Source organism: Calypte anna, chromosome 19 (assembly GCF_003957555.1).
Source record: "Calypte anna isolate BGI_N300 chromosome 19, bCalAnn1_v1.p, whole genome shotgun sequence".
Classification (NCBI taxonomy): Eukaryota; Metazoa; Chordata; class Aves; order Apodiformes; family Trochilidae; genus Calypte; species Calypte anna.
In genome coordinates this window covers 8,798,276-8,817,922 of record NC_044264.1, presented here as the reverse complement: position 1 = coordinate 8,817,922, position 19,647 = coordinate 8,798,276, and positions in this window count along the sequence as shown.

Here is a 19,647-nt window from a genome sequence, read left to right as displayed (position 1 = left end):
AACACCGGTACCGGCGGGGAAGGGATAACCCAGGCACGGTGGTACCGTCGGAGATGGGGCTGCTCCGGGGGAGGGGGGCTATGGGTCCCCACGTCCCCCATCCCGTGTGTGTACCCCCCTCCCCTCTCCGGCTCTCGGAGCCTCTCCGGGCGTTGCGTGGCGCGGCCGAGGAGGCAAACAGCCCTTTTCCTCACCAATTACCCTTCTCCCATGCCGGGCAAGATTTACGAGGCCGGGGGCGGGGGCGCAGCGCCGGGACAAGGCCGCCCTCTGCTGGGGCCACCGCGCACCCACCGCGGCCCGGCCCCGACGGGGCGGGTCGTGTGCGGCCACGGCTCCTCCCCGGACTCCCCCGACCCCTCGCCCCGACGCTCCGGGGGCTGCAGGAAGGGAGAGGACGGAGGATAATCCCCCTGCCCCTCCTCCCCCCCCCACCCCGTGGTGGCAGCGTCTGCGGGAGGGTCTGGGGCTGCATTGCCCGACGGCAGGAGCAGAGTTGCTGCCCCTCGTTTGTGCTGGTGGAAGGGGGGGGGGGACTGGCAGGGTGGGAACGGCTTTAAAGAGGAGGAGGGAAGGGTAAGATACAAGGCTGATGGGATTGTTTCTGAATAAACAGCACTCAGGATGAGGAACAATTTAATGGGTCTATTTTTAGTGAAGGGGAGTACGGTGTGTGCTGGCACCAGAGGGGGCTCCCCAGCCCTTTCCACCACCCTTCCGATGGTGCTGCTGACCGCAGACAGAGCTGACAGAGCCTCATGCCAGCTCTTTGCTGTCCTGGCAGCTCCACCTGCTCCCAGGGAAAGTGAAGGTTTAAATGTCTCGTTTTCCTTGGGAGCTGAGAGCTCCCAATGGGACATCCCTACCTGCCTGCTGGGCACAAAGCTGCTCTTCACCCAGGGGAGAAAAATGGTCCCTGTGCTGTGTGGGTTTGCATGGGTGACCTTGAGGGGCAGTGCTTTAAGGCAGGGAGCAGGGCCTGCCCCCCCCAACACACACACCTAGGGGGGGGTGAAGGCAAAAGGGTGTTTGGGCAGGACCTGAGCTATTCCAGGCCTGCCGTGGCCAAACCCAAGCTCTGAGAAACTCTTTTCAAACAGCTCAACAAGCAGCGACTGATTAGTCACGCACCATGCTGGGATTATGTTCCTCAGCTATGAAAAGGCACAAGGAGGCCCCGCGGGGGCACACCCAGCACCCACCCCCACGCCCACCCCCCCCCAGTGCACCCAGAGAGCACCCACAGCACCTGGCCCAGCTGCACCACTGTCGAGTCATGAGATGAAAGCCCTGAGAGCTCTGGTGATGGGTGCTGGTGTTTCACCAGCAGGTAGCAGCCACCAAGGTGGTGGGATTCCCCAGACACAGTGGGGCTTACTGGGGTTACTGGTGGGGTTTTCTGGGGGGTTCTTTCCAAAGAGAAGAAAGAACCCCTTGGTCACCAAGCTACCGTGCTAGACGGGCTCCACGGGTGGGTATTTGGCCCCTGGAATACAGGGTGGAAAAAGGGGAATGCTGCTGCTTTTCCTGTCCCCTCACAGGCCCAGACTGTGCAGGACAAGCTGGCACTGGCCCTGTACCTGTGTGTCACCCCGGTGCCATCAAGCTCTCCTCAGAGCACATCATGTCACTGATGTGTGGCAGAAGGGGAAGGTGAGGTGGTGCCCAGCTGCTGGGGGTGGGGTGGCTGGGTAAATACTGCTTTTTGTCACAGGTTTACAGGAGCTGACCCTCTGCACACCCCAGGGGACACGCAGATGGAACGGCACCCCCAGAAGGATGCTGTGAAGCTGCTCACACCCCTGTACCAACCCCTCCCTCATACCCCCGGAATCCCAGGGCCTGTCCGTGCAACATGTGGGTTCAAATCCCTTCATTTGGGGATCAAGTGGATCAAGACTTGATGATCTCTGAGGTCCCTTCCAACCCAGCCAATTCTATGATTCTATGATCTGAACATTTCAAGGACCATTTGCCAGCCCCAGCTGGACAAGCGAGAGACGCAGCCGTCGGGGAAGAAGAACCCCGGCCCGGCGAGCAGCAGGGGGACAGGGAGGGGGGACGGGCAGAGGGACAGTCAGGGGGGACGGGCAGGGGGACAGGCAGGGGGACGGGGAGCTCTTTGTGCTGGCGCCGCGCTGCCTGCGCACCCGGGACAAAGCGGAGTGGGCTGAGCCCCTGGCTGAGGCTCCCAATTAGGGCCCCGCCGGCGCTGCCCCCCGCAGGGAAGGGGAGGGAAGGGGGGGAGGGGGCGGTCACGGCCTCGGAGCCCCAATTATCCGCGGGGCCGCCGCTCTGTCTGCCGCTCCCGATCGCGGATCAATAGACAAAGGGCAGCGGAGGGGGAACGAAGCACACACACACACACTCCGCGGAGCCTTGTTTTCCCCCCTCCCCACCCCGCCGGGCATCCCTCAGCGCTGCGCGCCCGCGCAGAGTCCCTGCGCACCCCGTCGCACCTGCACGCTTGGGGCGGGATGCGCAGCTGCGGTACCGGGCATGGTTTATTAGGGTTGCGCGGAGCGCGCAATTGCTCTGCGCTGCTCCCGCTGCTGGTTCTGGCAAGGTCAGTGAGTGGGTTGTAGCCAGGGTGTTGCTGGGGCTCCTCTTCTCCCACCCCGTTTTTGGGGATGTTGAGGGGATCTGAGCCCCAGTGGGGCGTCCTGGGAGCCCTGGTGCCCACCCAGTTTGGGTGACACCCCACCCGACCTACTCCAGAGCTTTTCTGCTCCAGGGGAGCCTCTGCCCTGGTTTTTCCTCTGGGCACCGAAGTCTCAAAGGTCTCACCCCTCTCTGTACCCCAGTTCAGACGGTTCTGGCCCATTAACCCAGCACAGTCCTTGGGCCCAACACAAGCTGGGGTCGGGGGGGGGGGGGGGAGAACGGGGAGAATAGGAAGGACGAAGCAGTCACCAGGGCTGTTCCCTGCCCCAAGGTTCCCAGATTCGCTTTGATGTCTGAGGGTGTCTGGGGGTGGGGGGGACGCGTTTCCAAACATTATCAGGGAAAAAGCAGCTGTTTATTTAGATGCAGAGCTGGTTCCTAGCCGCAGGCACCGTTTACTCCGCTCCTTGCTCCAGGATAGGGTGGGAAAGGGGAAAGGGGAGGCTCTGGGTTTATTCCTGTTGTTTACAGCGGCGGGTGATGGGGAGGGAGTTCCCAGGCCTGTCCCGGAGCCGCTCCGGGAAGGGAGGAGACGCGGCCGCGCCCCGACGGCTCTTTGCTGGGGACATCCGACGGGATGGGACAGGGGAGCACCCAAATGTGCCCTCCTCGGGGGGAGGAGGGGGGATAAGCGGCCTCCATCCGCCACCCCACCGAAGGGAGCGGCACCGCTTGGCTCCTGGGTGGTGGGCAGGGAAGCAACAAACCAAAACCTCTGGGTTTTCCTTCTCTGGGATGCTCCTCGGCTCCGAAATGTCCCGGCCCTGCCGCTGTCCCACGCTCGGTCGCCAGGTGGCACAGTCGCCCCACCGTGGGGGTGGCTCGGGGGGGCGGACGGTACCGGGGGTCCTCGGAGTGTTCATTTGAGGGGCTGCTCGTACTGGGAAAGGTTAATGGGGGGGCGGAGGGTATCGGGGCTCCTCGGGGGTCAACCAACTGGTATGAGGGCTCCTCAGGGGGTTCAGCTGGGGGGGGAACGAGAGGCTGTGCAGCAGCCCACATGGGTGGCACAGCCAGTGATAAGGGGGGGTGGCTTCCCCCAGGCCACAGGGGTTGTGAGGTCTGTGGCAGTAACCCCGTCATTCTGCCACTCTGTCTGTCCCTTCTGTCCCACCTGGGCCCTGCCACCTGCAGCACCTTGCTGAGGGCTGTCCTGTGGGTGTATGGTCACTTTTCCCACGTGTGTGTCCTGTGTGCAACCACGTCTCCGTGGGAGCAGCCTCCCCACGGGTTAAGAAGGGCCTGGTGGCATTCCATAGTTTTATGAATTCTGCAAAAAAAAAAAAAAAAAAAAAAAAAGTGCATTTTACACCTGTAAAACCACCTCAGAAAGCAGCCAACACTTGCTCTGAGGCACCTAAGCATGAAGCAGCAGCCAGACGTGGGGATGGTCTGCCTCCTGCACACTGGGTTTTGTATTTCCTGAGGAATTAATGGATGGAATCACATGGAAGAGGCTGCTGCTTCCCCTCCTCGAGCTGGCATTGCTCCCTGGGGTGACATAAACACAGGTGCATCTGCCCTTCTCCTCCCATGGATTGCTGGGGATGCTCTTTGCCTTCAGCCTTCAGCTCAGTAATTCTTTGGAAAGAAGATCTAATTAAAATGAGACAGCACTGTCCAGGGACTACCTAATTGTCTTTGCAAAATGACCTCGGAGAGGGCTTGGCTGGGTTCCCAGCAGCAAGGTGTTGGCACTGCAAAATCCCGTGCAGCTGGGGGATGAAGAATTTTGGGAAGCAATTCCCCAGGCTGGGGAAAAACGGGCTGGTGGAGACACTGCAGAGCCCCTTATCCTTGTGGGATGGGTTTTTTGGGGGACAAGACCTCTCCCGGACAGCGGGAGAGCCAGCCTCCACGAGAGGGAGCATTTGCAGGGATTTTTATCCCACATGGAGTTGTTTTTTTTCTCCCAGTTGTTTTCCAGCAGTGATGCATCCCTGGAGACATTCAAAGCCCACCTGGATATGTTCCTGTGTCACCTGCTATGGCAAGGGGGGGTTGGACAAGATCTTTTGAGGTCCATTCCAACCCCTCATTTTCCATGATTCTATGATCCCTCCTTTTGGCCCATTCATGGAGCAAGGGAAGAGGTGTCTCTTACTGGGGTGACTGGTGAGTGTTGTGCCTGAATTTGCTCCAGCACAGGCCAGAGCTGGTTCTGCCCACAAGAGAGGGGCTGAGCAAAACCCCCACCATGAGCAGTGATGATGGAGAGTGCTGGAAGATGGGCCAGGTCCCCCAGGCAGGGGTGATTGGAGAGACCCTAACCCTGGGATACTCCAGGATGATTCATTTTGGCCAAAAAAGTGGCTTTTGCAGCTCACACACTTGCTCTGTGACCTGGAATGGTTTGTTGGGATGCTGGGACACTCCCCCCCCCCATCACTGCTCCCTTCTCAAGGCTACTACAAACCCTCCCTGATGTCTGAGCTGCCTCCAGAGCAGGAAAAGCTGTTTATGATTTCCCAAGTGACTGCTACAAATCCAAAGCCAAAACTCCCAGTTCTGGGAGAGGCAAAGGGGCAGGATCAGGCCCTGGCACGTTGGTGGCCACGTCTGCTGTGGGTGGTTTACAAGAAAGATGCACAAACAGCCCAAGCCCTCGGAGGGGACCTGGGTCCTGCCTCCCCTCTAACCCCCCTTGCATCTCTGGAGCCTGTGGGTGCTCAGCCTCCCCTATCTGCAAATTGCCGAGCAGATTATCAGGGAACAGAGTCTGAGATTAGAGCCCCCTATTTATGTCTGCTGGAGCTGAATTTGGTGCAGACACTTCGGCACCACGGGGCTGATTACTGGGGTAACCTTTTCCTTTGCTGGCAGCAGCCTGAGGAGGGCTGGGAGAATTTTCAATGAAGGAAAAAACAAATAAAAAGAGAGAGAAAGGGAACACACAACAACACCACCACCAAGAGTTTCCTCCATCAGGGAGAGTCCAGCACATCTCTGAGATGACTCCAGTTCCTGCAAGCTGTGATCCAGGGAGTTACTGGGGGGGCTCTGACCCACTGTGCTTCTCCAGTTGCCCTTTGGTGGTGTAAATTCTTGAGTGAGAAAGCTGGGGATGCTGGGCTTGCAGCTGGGGGCTGCAGAAAAGCCCTGGAGCTGCTCCTGCTTTGCTGTCCCAGCTCTGTGTGGATGCAGAGCATGCAGGGCTTTGCTTTCCCTAGGATGCAGAACCTGGCACTGCATCCTCACTCACCTGGAGAGGGATTTTTATTTTATTTTATTTTTTCTGAGGGTTATGAGAGATGGCAAAGATTCTGCTCTGTGTGCTGTGTTTTCACAGGTAAATCTGTGCCCAGCTTCTTCAAGTAAAACCTCAGGAAGGTGCAGAGCTGAGCAGTGGCTTTGCCACAGAACAGCTTACCAGGTTTAACCTGGTGGTGTTCCTATAAACAATCCCATGAATTGATTGATCCCATTAGAGCCCAGCTGCTCCTGGCCTCCTGCATTGCTGGTGCTTGGAGCACCCTCTTGCTGGATGGACTCTGGGAGAAGAAACTCCTTGCAGCCAACGGTGCTGTGGAGGCTCAGCTCAGCTCTGCTCAGAATTCTTCCCTGGAAGTTTGATGAGAGGGAGAGTAGAAACTTAAGAGGGAAAAAAAAACCCCATTCCAAGCTCCTTGACTCTTGGCAACCTAATTTAAGGCTTTGGTTGCTCTGCTGGGGAGTGGTTCAGCTGATGTCACCCAGGGGTGCTCCTCATGTCTTTCCTTTTTTAAGGCTGGGGCTGTGCTCTGCCTCACCCCAGGCATCTCTGCTCCCCCTTGGCTCTGGCTCCTGGCTGGCTGGTGGCCAGTAGCCATGAGGCCAGGGCAGCCTTGGCCTGGGTTTATGGTGTGCTCAGTTAAGAGCTCAGCAGCCCAGGGAAGTGCCCAGGGAAGACAGGAACCAGAGTTTGGAAGGGAATGGTTGTTCTCCATCAGACCAGGCTCTGCTGAGCACTGCCAGCTCCCTGGCAGCCACAAGGCTCTGTGCCTCTCCTTTCTCCTCCTAAATCCCTCTGAGAAGCAATGCAGGAGTTTCCCTGATCCCAGAACTGGGGGGGAAGCACCTCAACTGCTGCCCCAGAGCCTGGAGCAGGGACTGGGAGCACCAGAGAGCTTTAATGACAAGAAAATGTGGATTTTGTTTGTTTGTTTGTTTTTATATCTCTGCTGCAAGTCTGTTACAGCTTCAGCTCTGGGCAGGGAAGGGATGTGAGCAGCAAAGGAGCAGCAGAGCTTGAGAAAGCTGCTCCCTGGGGAGCTGGGCTTTGGCAGAGCAGCCCGGGCTAAACTCAGCCCTCCAGTCACCCGGTGGATGGGTTTCCGGCTGCTTTTCATCTCACTCCGAGTTTAAAAGCCATCCGAGTTTAAAAGCCATCCTATCCCAGCACTGCCTGCCGCCAGCCAGCCCCGGCACAGCTTCAAAGAAGGGTGACCCGGGGGGAGGGGATGGGAAGAGGGAAAAGGAAGAGGGAAGGGGATGGCTGTGTCCCAGCACCACCTGCCAGCCCCATGGGAGCCACATCCTGAGCACTGGGGGGGAAAAAGGGGGGTCTGGCCTCCAGGAACCCCCCCCCACACACAGTTTGGGGTTGGAGATTGGCAGCGAAGAGGGATGGGAGCAGCAGGGACTGGTGAGCTCTTAGGATTTTGCAGCCCCCTCTTTACATTCCCACCTGTCTAAGGTTCCTCTCTCCCCGTAGCTCTGAGCCAGGAGGAGTTCGTGCCACCTGCTGTCACCTACCCAGCTCCAGGGGGACACACTGGGGATCCCACAACTCCAGAGAAATGAGAGGACAAAGCCTGGTTGGCCACCATCAGGGTGGTTTCCATGGCACAGCTCAGTTGCTGCTGGTGGGACCCTCCTGTTGCCCAAAGCTGAGGTTTTCCTGGGATCTGAGCAAGGGTTGGGGTCTGATTCCACCCCACCAAAATGCTGCTTTGGGCAGGACCTTGAAGATCTCAGCTCCATGTTTTCCACTGGTGGCAAGACCTGAATTCAACTGGTGGTGATTTCCATGGATTTACTGGGAAGAGTCTTGGAGTCAACCACAGTTGCTTTTCCTCCAGAGAGAAATTCCAGACATGCAGCACTGCTACAAGAAGCTTTCCAAACCCCACCTGGGAATAACAGCTTGGAAGAAGCTCCCCAAACCCCACCAGGGAATAACTGGAATAATTTCCAGTGCCCCCAAAGGAGCTGAGGATCAGAGCTGGAGACCTGGGCTGCCTAAGGATGGATGCACTTGATTTTCCTCTGCCAAGTGAAAAGGGAGAGGAAGGCTCAGAGGATGAGCACCAAACCTCCCTGGGTGGAAATGTGCTGCCCAGACTCTTCTCTTTTTTGGCTTTTAGTTGTTTGCTGAGTGCCCAGATGCAATTCTCCAGTTTTTCCAAGAGTTCTTGCTTCAGCAAAGCTGTGGGGAGAAATGCACTTACTGCTCAGTGACCAAACACCTTCCTGAGATGGAAAAAGCTCTTTTCAAGGAAAACATGACATTTCAATGGAAAAGTAACTTTGCATGCTGGTTCTAATTTTAAAGCTTTGCCTTGGAATGCTCCCATGGACTTTGAAATCAGAGCTGGCTCTTATGCTTTCCAGGTTTTATCCACCTTTCCCATAGAATTTCAAATTGCTCCCTCTGTTAACAAGACAATATTAATTCTGCCTTGGTGGATTTTGCATAGATCCCAAAGTGCACTTTCCTTTATCCCATCCCATTTTTTCCTGCTTGTTTTTTTATTTTTTTTTTTCCCCCATAGCTCTGACCTATAAATATAAATTCCAGCCTCTGGGAACTTCCCAAACCCCTGTACCTGGCTGCTGCCTCCTGGATGGATGGAGCATCACTCCCTTCCCAAGGTAACTCTTGCAGCTTCAAACCAACACAGCTGCTCCTTCCTAAGGAATTTAATTTAATTTAATTTAATTTACTCTTCCCCCCCCCTGTTAATTGGGGAATTAATGCTGATGAGTTTGTCCCCCTGTATTTTACTGAATCCCAGGAGCAAACCTGGGTGGGAGCCAAGTGCTGCAGCGGGCTGGAGCCAGCAGAGGGGAGGAGAGAGCAGAGATTTTTTTTTTTTTTCCCCCCTCCTTTACACTTTTTCAACAGAGGTGGTGATGGGGGAAATGGCTACAGTCTTCTTTTTATTCTTATTATTTTCCCCAAATCAGAGTGACCTGGTCAGGCTGATGCTAACAGGGAGCTCAACATCAGTGCCTGGCAGGGTTATGGAGCAGATCATCCTCAGTGCAATCACACAGCACCTGCAGGATGGGCAAGGGATCAGACCCAGCCAGCACAGGTTAGGAAGGGCAAGTCCTGTCTGACCAACCTGATCTCCTTTTATCATCAGGGGACTGCCTGGTGGATGAGGGGAAGGCTGTGGATGTGCTCTGCCTGGACTTCAGCAAGGCCTTTGACACCGTCTCCCACAGCATCCTCCTGACAAAGCTGTCAGCCCCCAGCTTGGACAGGAGCACCCTGTGCTGGGTTAGGAACTGGCTGGAACAGGCCCAGAGAGTGGTGCTGAACGGGGCTGCATCAAAATGGCGGCTGTGGTGTCCCCCAGGGATCAGTGTTGGGCCCAGTGCTGTTCAATATCTTTATTGATGATTTAGATGAGGGGATTGAGTCCATCATCAGCAAATTCACAGATGACACCAAGCTGGGGGGAGTGTGGATCAACTGGAAGGCAGGAGGGCTCTGCAGAGGGACCTGGAGAGACTGGAGAGTTGGGCTGATCCCAAGGGGATGAGGTTCAACATTCCAAGTGCCAGGTCCTGCACTTTGGCCACAACAACCCCATGGGGAGCTCCAGGCTGGGCACAGAGTGGCAGAAAGGGACCTGGGAGTCTGGATTGCCAGGAAGCTGAACATGAGCCAGCAGTGTGCCCAGGTGGCCAAGAAGGCCAATGGCATCCTGGGCTGGCTCAGGAACAGCGTGGCCAGCAGGTCCAGGGAAGGGATTCTGCCCCTGTGCTCAGCTCTGGTGAGGCCACAGCTTGAGTCCTGTGTCCAGTTCTGGGCCCCTCAGCTCAGGAAGGAGATTGAGGTGCTGGAGCAGGTCCAGAGAAGAGCAAGGAGGCTGTGAAGGGATCCAGCAGAATTCCTGTGAGGAAGGGCTGAGGGAGCTGGGGGTGTTGAGGCTGGAGAAGAGGAGGCTCGGGAGACCTCATCACTCTCTCCAACTCCCTGAAAGGAGGTTGGAGCCAGGGGGGGGTTGGGCTCTTTTCCCAGGCAACTCTCAGCAAGACAAGAGGGCAGGGTCTCAAGTTGTGCCAGGGGAGGTTTAGGTTGGAGATGAGAAAGAATTTCTTTCTGGAGAGGGTGATCAGGCATTGGAATGGGCTGCCCAGGGAAGTAGTGGATTCTCCGTGTCTGGAGATCTTTCCAAAGAGCCTGGATGTGGCACTGAGTGCCATGGGCTGGGAACCACGGGGGGAGTGGATCAAGGGTTGGAGTTGATGAGCTCTGAGGTCCCTTCCAACCCAGCCAATTCTATGATTCTATGATCACTGGGAAAGATGGGATGGAGGGGGATGCTTGGAGTCACATCCATGTCCCCAAAAAACCCCTTTGGGACCACTGACCAAGCCCCTCCTGGCAGAGCTGCTGCCATCAAGGTCCTGTTCTCTGGGAGAAGGAGGGAATATTTTACCCTGGGAGATGTATCCTGGGGCTGCTCTGAGGGGAAGCACCAAGAAGTTTGTTCCCACCAGCTCCCCCCTTTAACAGGTTGAAGGGAGGTTCACTATAAAAGGGATTTATTTCAACAAAACCTATTTTGATAAATGAAGCCAGCACTGCTCTGTGTATAATTCCTCTAAACAATCTCCTCCAGTGTTTACCTAACCTGGGCGTGCAGAAACCCTCAAACGTTAAATATTAGATGAAAAGAGGCTATGAAAACTTTAAATAATTTTTTTTTTTTAAAGCAAGAAATCCAGATTGCCATGGGAAAAGGTTTTGCTTCTGTCTGTTGCTCTCCTGTTGAAGGAAGCTGGAGGGAGGCAGCTCCTTACACTCCCATGGCTTCATATTAGGGTTTTTTTTATTTATTTCTAGGGCTGTCAGGATGTGCTGGGTGCTGGCACCCATCCATGTGTGGGTTAGTCCCTCTGGTGCCTCAGTTCCTTGGTCTGGGTTCTTGGATTTGTAGGAAAGAAAAAAAAATCTTTAGCAAAGTCTTTCCTGCAGCTTCTGTATCTGAGGCATCACTGAACCAGGTCCTGAGTTAATATAAAAGGGAGCTGGGGTGGCTGTGGCTCTGTAGTTTCTACTTCAGTTGGATAAAGTTTCAGGAAAAGGGGTTTTTTTGGAGGTTTTTTTAAGGTGTTTTCCCAGGGCAGGTGACAAATAACCTGAAACACTCAGTGAGATGGTAACAAGTAATAATAATTATACAGATATCAGTAATAATAAGTGATGGAAGAAGAGGAAATGGCCTCAAATTGTGCCAGGAAGGTATGGAATGGGAATTAGGAATCCTCCTGGAGGCTTCTACAGGGCTTGGTGGATCTTGGAGTTGTGGGATCTGTTTGGTAAAAATCAGCTTGGCTTCCCAAGGAACTCTCAGAAACTCCAGTGCCTCCAGGATGGGCTTGGAAGCAGTTTATTCTGTTTGCTTTTGTTGTTTCCCTGACACTTTTCAGCAATATTTTTAATGATTTAACTGTGTTACCAGTGATCTTTGGGTGGATAACACAGGATTTATGGAGAAACCAAGGGCTAAACCAAGGCATTGATGTTGCTTATAAAAATATCTATTTAACAATTGAGATATTGACCATGGCAGTAAATCAAAAATATATTGAAAATGGGTTTTTTTCCAATTTATTAGTGATCTATATATTAAAAAAATCTGGTCTTTTTTTTTTTTTTCCCACTTTTTAAAATAAAGATAGGGATGATGGGGTAAGGAAACCCAAATGCTGGCACAGTGCAGAGGATGAGGGGTGTTCTGGGGGCTTTCAGGTCCCTCCTCCTGTGAGCACAGCCCAATTTGGGCACAGTGTTGAAGGGTTAAGCCCAACAAGTGCTGGGCAAGTGTCAAACTCTTCCTAAGGCTGCTGCAGGTTGGCCCTAAAAGGGGAATTTACGGTGGCAGTCAAAGGGAATGTTTGGGATCAATGCAACATCCCTGCTCAGAGTGCAAAAATAAATGAAACAGAGTGTCATATGGAGGCTGTGTAACCAAATCAATCATATTTATGGCATTTAATCAAAATTTGATTTGGGTAAATTTATTCCATATGATAGCCAGGGATGAGGGTGCTGGGGTGTGCTCAGCCCCCGGGGCCTTCAGTGAAATGTTAATGTTTTTTTATTAAATAATTATTAATAATTAAGAAGTCATAATTGCTACTAATAAATAATATTAAAATATTAAGAAGATTAGAGGGCTTAATTTGAAGCTGATGCTCTGAGCAATGATGTGTGTGCCCAGGCCTTCAGGAGGAGCAGGTCCTCCCCTACCTCCCAGGGGCTGTGTTCCCATCCTGGCAGGAGGCTTGGATCTCCCAAACCTTCCTTCTTCCTCCTGGAAGTTAAATATTACAATTTTTCCTAGCTGCATCTATAATTCCCCACATTAATCTTCCCCCCAACCAGGCTCCTTCCACAAAGCCCCCTCTGTATTGATCCAACCAAGACAATTCTGGCTGATGGGGGGGAGTGGGGAACAGCTGAAATATTTGAGCTTGGCCCTTCAGGGGGATTTATGATGTGTCTGAACTGGAGTGTCTGCCTATTTTTTATTCTAAGCCCCTGTGACAGGGGTCACATCTTCCTCCTCACACTGTACAGTGCTCTGCTCTCTGATGGGGCTCAATTAAAATCCTGGGATTTAATCCCAGGGGATAAACAACCCCCTCCTACCTCTGCTGCATCCTCAGCAGCATCAGGAGCTGACCCTGAAATTGGTCTTGAGCAGAAGGGGTTGGGCTGGAGATCCCCAAAGTCATTTCCAACCCAGGTTTCTTCTCTTTGGGGTTGGGTTTCCCAGCCCAGGTGGTTGCAAGGACTTTGCCAAGTGGGATGAAGTCCTGGAGCATCTCCCAAAAGGGGTTTTCTGGTCTCCTGCCTCTCTGTGGGTACCCTCAGGCCCTTTAGATGATGCCCTTTAGCAGAGGGGTTGGATGCTTCTCAGTCCCTACCCCAAAATAAGGAGGCAAAGCAGAGAAACCCTGAGCATCTGTGGGCCTGACTGTGTAAGGAATGAGAAAAAAATGAATTACTGGGACTGACTGTTTGTAAATGTGGGTGAGATTAATGAGCAAAGGCTTCTCCATAACACAGAAGGTATGAAATCAATCCTGTGCTCCCAGAATAATGAGGGAATCAATAGGATTACGAGGTTAAGGCTGGAGTAAACCTGAATGACAGCTGCAAAATAAATTTTATTTGGAGGACGTGGCTGGGGTTAAATGAAATGTAATAAATAATGGAAAGCATTGAAGGGGTGGGGAAATGGCCCAGAGATGTAAGGAAGAACAGAAGGCCCCAGAGTTGTTAAATACATCCAGTTGATACCCACAGCCTGGTTTTGGGGTACATGATGAGTGTGTGTGGCACTGTGAGGTTGTGCCCTGTGGCCTCAGTGTCCAGGACAGGGACAGGAATGAGGTGGTGGTGGTGATGGAGCCCCCATGACCTCATGTGCAGCTCTGAGATGTGTTTGGGGTGCATCCTGGCTGAGCTGCAGGTTTGTGCATCCTTTTTTCCACGTGCTTCTCTCCTGGAGTGTCTGATTTGAAAAAAATAATCTGATGTTGCTACCACCATCCCATTCCCTGTGGCCACAGAGCTCCTGGACTGCAGGAGCAGACACCTTCTCCTGTATGTGACCCCTCCCCAGATCCATCCTTGGTGCTTGTGGATATGTGGAGCCTCCCAGCAGCGTGGACCTGGGGCTGCTCCTCCTTTGTGTCCTGGGCACATCCTGCTTGGCTCTGGGCTCCTCCAGGCACAGGAGCTGCAGCTGGAAGGCTTGGATGTGCTGCTGCCCTCACCAAAGCCATGCAGGTGGGTGAGGGGCTGTGATTTCAGGGGATTTCACCTTCTCTGGCATGATTTTGGGGGGATGGTTGTGAGAGAGCTTGGCATCAGGCCTGAGAGCTCAGGGTCTTGCAGTGCCTTGGTGGAACTGGAGCTGCTCTGCTGGTGCCAGTCCTGGCTCTGAGCTGCTTGCACTGGTTTTTCTAACATTACTGAAATCCTGATCTCCTTTCTCCCTGCTTATCAGACATCAGAGAAGGAGATCTGGAGTTCCTGGGGTGTTCCCAGGGCTTCAGAGGCAGAGCCCAAGGAGGTTTCAGACTCTTTTCCCTCTCTGAGAGGAGGAGCTCTGAGCAGGAATGGGACAGCAGAGATTTTTCTCTTGAATCCCCATGTTAAAAAAAACCCAAACCCTCTGGGGTCAATCCCAAAATCTTCTGGGGCCCCAAATCCCTGGAGCACTGCTTGTCCTGGCTGCTTTTCCAGCAGGGTTTCCCTGGGCCACCAGGACTTGAAGCTAATGTTGGTGTGTGGGCTTTCCCAGTCATGAAGCAGGTGCCTGATAGAGCTGTGGAATAGATGGAAAGGAAGAAAATGGCTTAAATTCATCCCTCTTCCAGGAGATGTGTTTTCCCTGGAGGTGGTCCCTGCTCTGTGTCCCTGCACATCTGTGCCTGGTCCAGGGCATCCTCACCCCAGCGGGGTCCTGCAGACCCACCTGCCTCCCACATGAGACCCCTCTGCACCAGGCTGCAGGAAAATAAAATAAAATAAAATAAAATAAAATAAAATAAAATAAAATAAAATAAAATAAAATACCTTTAAGTTACCTTTTAATAGCTCCTGTAAATCTTCTTTTATGCTAAAGCTAAGGACACATTTATTATTGTCATAAAGGAGGAAGAACTGGTGAGTCCCTGGCTGGGCCCAGCCCAGGGGGTGAAGCAGCAGCTCAAGGATTGAAGTTATCCCTCAGCATTGGGCACATTTGGGGGACACCAGGTGACAAATTCCAGCTGCTTGTGGGGCTCAGCCCCCCATGGGCAGGAGGGGCTGGAGGAGCTCCCTGGTGCAGCACCTGGAGCTGTAGGGAAGGGCTCAGGATGCACGGGTCTGGTTTTTGCTCCAGCACTTCCAGCCATGGAGGTTTTTATTATTATTATTATTATTATTATTATTATTATTGTTATTTGTAGTTAATGCTTTTATTTAAATTTTTTTTTAGACCATTGCACAATCAACAGCTATCCCAAATCCCAGCCCAAGGCTCAGGGGAGAATTGGCCCTGCACCTGCAACCTGAAACCAGCTCTGCCTCCTGCTTTGCTAATTGAAGGGGTTGGGGATGGGGAGGAGGGAGGAGGTGGGAGGTTGTTTTTCCTTTCTGTTTTATTTTGAGACACTGTTTTGAAAAGCCCAGCCAAGAATGGGTATTTCAGAGGGTAAACAGCAAAGCTGCTCTGAAGTTATTTATTGGTTCTGTTCTCCAGCACGTGGCCTCGCATTGATTTATTTTGCAGCCTCTCTGGAGGCTTCTTCGAGGTTAAAATGTAGACAGGGCCTGTTAGGCTGGACTAAATCCTGGCAGGAAAATCCATTTGGCTCTTTTAATTGGAAAAACACTCTGCTTTTAGCACCCGGGGGCCAAGGCTCTGCCCCAGCAAGCACAAGGGGAACAAACCCCAGCAGGAGATGCTCTACCCCATGGGTGGGGGGACCTCAGCCCAGCTGCCTCCTGCAGCCTGGTGGGGACAGGAGGTGATGGCAGGGGACACCCAGGTGTCCCACCTCACTTCCCAACTCTCTCCTTTTCCATGGATCTGCAGCTATTATCCAGCTGGAGATGATGGGAAGGGAGCTCTGCATCCCTAAGAGGTGCTTCAGAGCCTCAAAGTGCTGAAGTGCTGCTGCTTGGCCCCCCCTTTTGGTTTGGGTTTGGTTTTTTTGGGGGGGTGGGTTTATTTTTTGGGGGGGTTTTTTGTTTGTTTTTATTTTGGTTGGTTATTTTTTTGTTTTGATTTTTGGGTTTTTTTGTTTGTGTGTGGGTTTTTTGTTTTGTTGTTTGGTGGTGGGGTTTTTTGTTTTGGGTTTTTTCTTTTTCTTTTTTTATTTTCTTTTTTTTCTTCTTCTTTCCATTTTGTCTTTTTTCTTTTCTTTTTCTTTTTTCTTTTTCTTTTTTTTCTTTTTCTTTTTTCTTTTTTCTTTTTTCTTTTTCTTTTTCCCTTTTTCCTTTTTTCTTTCTTTTTTTTCTTTTCCTTTTTCCTTCTTTTTCTTTTTTCTTTTTTCTTTTTTCTCCTTTTTCTTCCTTTCTTTCTTTTCTTTCTTTTCTTTTTTCTTTTATTTTTCTTCTATTTTTCTTCGTTTTTCTTTTTTCTTTTTCTTTTTTCCCTTTTTTCCTTTTTTCCTTTCTTTCTTTTTCATTTTTTCCTTTTTTTCTTTTCTTCTTTTTTTTCCTTTTTTCCCCCTTTTTTTCTTTGTTGTTTTTTGTTTTGTTTTTTTGTTTGTTTGTTTGTTTGTTTGTTTTCTGGTGGTTTGGGGGTTTTTTTTGGCAGGTGAACGGCCTTGCCCTTGCAAAGAGGCAGCGCCAGAGCTGGGGTGGCCGCTGCCTTCTCCTCTTCCTCCTCCATCCCTGCCGAGCCAGCAGCGAGCAGATGCGGGAGGGTTGGGAGCTGTGCGGGGAAAGGTGGGGGCTGAGCTTTAGGAATCATGATGTGCGAATTGAAATGGGAAGCAACGGATCTGGGGAATCCCCGCAACTGCTCCAAGGTGTTGCTGAAGCTGTCAGCAAGCTCCAGCTGCCCTCTCTCCTTAGCTGAACATCCCCCGGGGGAGGGACGGGACATCCCTAGGAAAGAAAAACAACAACAAACCTGGGGGGAGGCGACAGGAGGATCCTCAGGGGGTGGCAGCGTGGGTTTGGGTGGGAATGGGAGGAAAAGGAGCTGTGGAGCAGGGACCTCGCTGGGTTCTGGAGCTGAGCCCTGGCTCTGGAACTCGCTCCTCGTAACTCATCCCAGGGTGGGGAGGCTGCGGGCGACGGCGTGAGAGGACAGCCAGCCCTGGCCCGCAATTTATTGCTCCGGGGGGAAAAAAAAAAATAATAATCCAGCAGCGGGGTGAGGAGCGGAGCAGCTCGCAGGAGGAGCAGCCCCTGGGCAGGTTGCTGCCGTCTCCTCTTTCCCTCGGAGCTCGGCCCGCAGTCACCTCGGATGTCACCCCTGCCACGCGTGACACCCTTGCCTTCGAGGGCAGGCACCGATGTTGTCAGGGAGCTGGTTTGGTGGCCACAGAGAGCAGTGAGGTGGCCACAGGGAGCAGGGACAGGCCAGAAATCAGCCCATCACTGCCAGCCCCAAAGGTGGGGTTGGGAGGCAGGAGCTGTGGCCATGACAACCCCACACACACAGGGGGGCTTGGGGGGGCTGTTCGTGCTTCCCCATGGGCTTGGGGTGCAGAGCCAACCCCACTCCTTCTGCATACCCAGGATTGTCAGTCCCGCCGTGCCTCAGTTTCCCTGCTGAGCAGGGCACAGCACTGTCCCCAGGGTGATGCACTGAGCTTCGGTAAGGTCTGGAGCTGAGTGAGCAGACAAGGAAAACTGGGAAAAAATTAATATTTTTCCCAAGCTGGGCCATTGGGTGCCAAGGTCCCTCTGCCCCCAGCACAGCCACCCGGGGGGCAGTGCAGGATGTGGTGATTTGGGTGCTGTGCCCCCTCCCTGCTGCTGCTGGGGGGCTGCATTAGCAGCTCCCTGCAGTACCAGCCAGCTCTCCCATTCCCTCCCAATTCAAAATAAATACAGGGAAGGAACATGACCCTGAGTGTATAGTCTAAAGCTTTTAAACCTCCCCTCTAATTCTTTTTAACTCCCCTCCCATCTCAGCTCTGCACCAGCCGCCTCATTTCTCTTGCTCTACAGTAAACTTAAACCCTTCCTAAAGTGCCCAGAGAAGACGCCGTAGATTAAATGTTGCTTTAGCTTCATTTCCTATTCCTAACATATGCTTTAATTAATGTCATTTGCTTTGATTTCCTGCCAGCATGCCAGCCCACCACTTCCTTCGTTTCCCAACCTTTCCCCTAACCTTGTGGGAATGAGTATCAGGTGTTCCTGGCTGATTTCAGTGGGGTTGGGGGGGGTTTATCTTGAGCTCTGGGGCTTTGCTGAGTTGAGCCAGTGACACCAGCACCAAGGCAAAAACCACAGCATCCTCCTTTGCTGGCAGCCTGGGTGATGCACAGAGAGCAATGCTTGTGGGTAGAGCACTGACTGATCGTTGTTATCCTTTTATTGTTGTTGTTGTCGGTTTTATTCTGGTTTTTCCACTTTCTAGGGCTTGAAGGCTCATTCCAGACTGGTGAGGAACACAGGAGAGAGGAGGAATGGGACTGCTGGCTCCTGGTTTCTCTGGGTCAGGATCAGAGGGATACTGGGGGGCAGTGGTTGGGGTCCCAGCTGAGCTGTAGGGGGGTGGCAGGGGTGCCAGCCCTGTCCCTCTTGGTTCTACTGAAGCTTAGGGGTACAAACCTTCTCCATCTCCTTCTATCCCCCCTACTTCTCCCCAGGTTTCAGCCTCTTGGTTTAGGATAGGTGCAGCCTGACCAAGAGGAGCCAGGAGCCCCTTTTCCATCTCTCTCCCTCTTCCCACTCCGTGGGGAGATCCATGAGCCCACAAAATTCCCCACAGCTGTGCTCTCCTTCCAGATGGAGCTGCCCCAACCTTGCTGCATCTCCAGGTCAGTGCCCTGAGCTGCTGGGGCAGAAGGAAAAGGGGCTAATCTGGGAGAGCTTTTGCTTTCTGTTTTCCCATTTCAGGAAAAAAAAAAAGGAAAAAAAAGAACCAAACAGAATATTGAGCAATTGTCCATTCTGGCCCCATGTCACTGGTGCTTGCCTGGAATGGCCCCTTTCCCAGCCAGCTCCTTAAGCAAGGTTTTCCTGTCTTTATTTAATGACTCTCAGCCATCCTTTTCCTCTTGCCAGGGGCAGCTGCAGGAGAGGGAGCCACCTCCACTCCACGGCTCCATCCTTCCCCTTTCTCAAGTTTCCCTCCTTCTACCTGCAGCATTTGGGGGTCATCCAGCAAGTTCTGTCCCCCAGGGAGGGAATTCCCAGCTTCTGAGCCCCATCCCAGTTACCTGTTGTTTTCTTTCCCTGTTGGAATCCTCCCAGGATGGATGGGGAGGGCGATGCCTTTTTGTAGCTCTTCCCTCTCTTTTCTACAGGGGCAAAACCACCCCGAAAGGTTGAACACTCTATCAGGGAAACCCCACTCGCTGGACAAGGAGGAAAATACCCAAAATGGAGAAGAGGGTTTGTCCCAGGCCTGGCCCTACCCCAGGAATGTTTCATCCCAGCCTGGGAGGGATGTGGCTGAGCAGGGAGCTGCTCCTTCCCAGAGGCTTCCTGGTGAGCACCAAACCTGACCCAGGGGTCTGGCTCTTCATGGGGGATGTTCAGAGGCATCCCCAGCATGTCCTGATGGCAGAGGGATGTGGTGGTGAATTCTGATGGGTTTTCTGACCTGCTTCCTCAGAAGGACATTTTCTTCCCCCTTCCTTCCCACCAGCAGCTTCCCAGCTTCCCTGCAGCCTCCCAGGGCTCCCCCAGGTGCTCCCCCCTCATCTGGGGGGCAGAAACCCAAGGCCATGGCAAAGCAAAACCCTTTTGCCTCTCACCTCTCCTTCCTCCATCCCACCCCACCCAGCCATGGGTTTGTGCCTCTCTCAGTCCTTAAGCTGGGAGCTTGGCTGTTTGCTCTGCTCGCTGTTCCTTTCCACCCTTTTAAAACCCTTTCCTGCACCCTAAAAGCCTCGTGGCCCTTTATGTCTGCCCTGGGGGCTTTAGCAAGGATCTGGGATGGGACTCACCCCACCAGGACCGGGATTCCTGCCTAGAGTAGGCATCTGCCCAATGTTTAAATCCCCATTTCCTCAGTGCTTTCCATGAGCCTAAAAAAGGGGCTGTCCCCCCACCCCTGGGTGCAGTGC